Below are 3,892 nucleotides of genomic sequence, written 5' to 3'. Positions count from 1 at the left end.
ACTCAATGCATGGTTTTCTTTGGGACGTGTTTAATGGCATTTTAGGTCCTCATTTTGTAAAAAAATTATCATATTGAATGAACTTTAAAATAGATTAATAAAATATTTATAAAATTGTGCAATTTTTTATTATTTATAAGGTTGTTGAAGAAAAATACCATAAATTAATCAATGTTTTTATATTCATTTTAAATATTTAGTTTTTAGACGCATTTATATATTATTTAATATTTTAATATTATAAATAAAATTAATTTTTTGCTAAAATTGATATATTTATGATGTTAAAATTATATTAAACGTCACTAATACTGTTACCGACGTATAAACAGACTATATGGATACAAGTTAATGCGTCGCTAAATTTTATTTCCAACGCTTCTCCTTATTGCGTTTAGATATAGCGCCGGTAAATAATATGGCATCGGAAATATGAGCCGGAAAATGTATTTAATTATAAAGTAAAGAATTAGCCCAATTTTCATCTGAAGCCCAAGACAATAATTGGGCTTGAGCTAATTAAATTTGCTTATCTGGGCCGAGATCTGAAGCCCAAAAGAGAAAAAGTCCACGTGCAGCTGAGGGCCCCTTAAACGAATGGGAAAATCTACACAAGCAAGCCTAAATGAAATTATTTGATAGATGTTAGTATACATCATATTACTATTATTAATATATATTTTTTTTTAATAAAGAAGAGTTAGCAGGACAGCTACAACCCTTAACCCCGGTTAAATTTAAAACGCTTTCAAATGGATTTGAACCCGTAACCTTTACATGCATTTATATTATTATTATTTACACATATTAATAATAATAGTAAAAGTAAAAGTAATAGCAAAATTTATATATATATACTTTACCCTCAACAATTTTGTTTATTTGTAACGATGAGAAAATAGTTAATAAACTAAAACAAAAATTACAAAAGTAAAATAAAATAAAAACTCAATTAATTGACTTCATTGTTTACCTTGTTGATAATAGTGAATTGTTAAGTGAGTTGTTCTGGTCTTGTGGTATTTTACTCTTAATTTGAAGAAAGGTTTTCAACGCTAAAATTTGTCTTGTATTATCGTTTTGATTTCATTCTGTTTTGTTTATCTCTTATACTCAATTAATTGAAAAAATATTATATTTTAAAGAATATATTTTCCCATCAAAGTGATATTAGAGTCTGATTTGTAGTTAAGTATAAAGATGAAGATAAACACATCAAGAATGGTGAGCTTGAATGATTCTAGTTATAATATCTGGAAGGCTAAATAAAAGATTTGTTGTATGTGATTTTTTTTACCATTATTCTCTTTAGCTAAGTCTATAGAAAAAAATGTGGATGATTAGAATTTTTTGCACAAATATTCGTCAATGGGTTGATAATAATGTTCTGAACCATGTGATTTATATTACTAATGCTTATACTCTTTGGACTAAACTTGAAAAATTGTATGAGAGAAAAATATGTAATAATAAACTATTTTTGATAAAATAATTGATGTCCTTAATATATCAAGTTGGTTCTCCGATGCTGATGTCACGGGCTCGGTCTTTTCACCAACGATCCGTACGACACTAGTTACAATCTTCGCAAAAACGAGTAACTAATCAGTTTTACTCGAAGAAACACTCGATGTTTATTAGAAATGACACAAGAATTCTAGAGAAAGAATAAACTCTTACAAAGAATAATATTATATAACTTGAATATTTGGTGAGTTACAAATTAATACTGTTGAGGTATTTATAGGACTCATTATGGATATCACATTAATGACGCACTAATTTAGCACATTCCTTCTAATTTCTAATTAATGACCATTAATTTAGAGTATTACTCTTAACTACCAATTAGTGACGCACTAATCTAGGACATGCTTTTTTAGTGACTATTAGTGACACACTAATCTAGGTCATGCCTTCTAACTACCAATTAATGACACTAATCTAGCACATGCCTTCCAACTAGAATATTCCTTGGGTTGGGCCTACTTAGACGATTGGGCCTTCCATTGGGCAAGGAATATTGAGGCACCGTGACACTGATCACTTGAATAATTTTGTGAGAACTATTAATCAATTGGAAGCAAATGAATAGTTTTTCAAGCAATGAAACTCAATTTTGACGACGAGATACAATGTTTATGTTTACTTGGTACTTTACCTAACTCATGAGAGACTTTTAGAACAATTTTATCCAATTCTACTCCAAATGGTGTTATTTCAATAGATTTAGTAAAAAATAGTGTGTTGAATGAAGAGATGAGACGAAAGATACAAGACTGTTCTTTACAATCTGAGGTATTGGTTACAGAATTCAGGGGAGAAGTAAATGGCGAGATGTAAGTAATCATAGCAAATCTCGTAGAGCTTCTAATAAGTAAGCAAATGTTGAGTGCCATCCTTGTGGCCTGAAGGGCCATATCAAGAAAAAATATTTTAAATTGAAGAAGGAGAACAAGAAGAAAACTCAGAACACTCCCTTTACTTCCAATCACAAAGAAGGTAAAATCATGATGATGTTCCTATTATTGATGATTTCCTTATTGTTTGTTATAATGATGTTGAGAATGTTAATGTGTTTTGTGATGAGATGAATTGGATTGTGGACAGTGGTGTTCTTACTCATGCTACATCACGACCAGGGACGGACGAACCTATGGGCTAGGGTAGGCTTAAGCCCACCCTAGAATTTTGTAATTTTTTATATATATATATATATATAACCTATATAGATTTCTTTAATATATATAGCTTTGAGATATATTATTATTTGGTTGTGATTTTAAGAAGAGGGATTATACCATTAGAGTTTGTTTAATTATTTTATTTTATTTTATTTTGAGTTTTTAGATAAAATATTTATTTTATTTAACTTCTACCTTAATTAATTTATAAAATTAATAAATTATTTTACCTTTAAATATACGCGTTAGAAAAATGAGAGAGTATAGTAAATAAATAATATTTTATTATTTCATGAATAAAATAAATGATGAAATAAATAAAGTGAAATGTACGAAAATATTAAGTTTTAAATAAAATTATAAAATACTTAATATCAAACAAGCTCTAGATGTATTCATTATAATTATTTTTCTAAGAGTTTGTTTGATTATAATTATTTGGATGATAGTTATTTTTAGGATTTATTTGATATCTGAGTATTTTATAATTTGTAGATATTTTTTATCTCTCAAATTATGTTTATTTATTTTATGTAAAATAATACTTTATAATAATTTATTAAACTAATTAATATTATCATTAGAAATATATTACAACATTATAAATATAATAACAATAATATTATTTTTCTATTAACTAATGTGATAATTTTAAAATCACATTATTGTACATATTAATTTTTTTATTCTAATTTTACGAAACAATTAAAAAAAAATTAAGCCCATCCTTACCATAATTTCTAGGCCCGTCCCTGATCACGACGATATTTTTTTCTCAACTTATGAGAGACTGATGATTTTGGTATTTGTTCGGATGAGCAATGCTAGTCAAACTAAAATGGTTGAAATTGGTAATGTATGGGTTGAAATGACCAACAAATAATAAACAATAGTACATATCTTCCTTCCCTATTTTCTCTATTTTACCTAATATTGAGATACACTATATTAGACTAAAAATTTGAGGCACAATCCAACAAATGTCATGTAGAATGAGATGCAATTAATTGAGAAAGTGTGCATGAATGACCAAACGAAGTTAATGATCAGATAACTGGATTAATGAAATTGTCCTATATACCTTTTCAGAAAGAAAATAATATGAGTAATGATGACTAAGAACAACAATATTGTTAAAATCAACATTGACTAGAATGGTGAAAAAAAACCGGAAAATTGGTAAACCAATCTAACCGATAGTTAACCGG

The sequence above is a fragment of the Impatiens glandulifera genome, chromosome 1 (assembly GCF_907164915.1).
Source record: "Impatiens glandulifera chromosome 1, dImpGla2.1, whole genome shotgun sequence".
NCBI classification, from domain to species: Eukaryota; Viridiplantae; Streptophyta; class Magnoliopsida; order Ericales; family Balsaminaceae; genus Impatiens; species Impatiens glandulifera.
The sequence above is the reverse complement of the archived record's forward strand: the minus strand, read 5'-3'. Positions refer to the sequence as shown.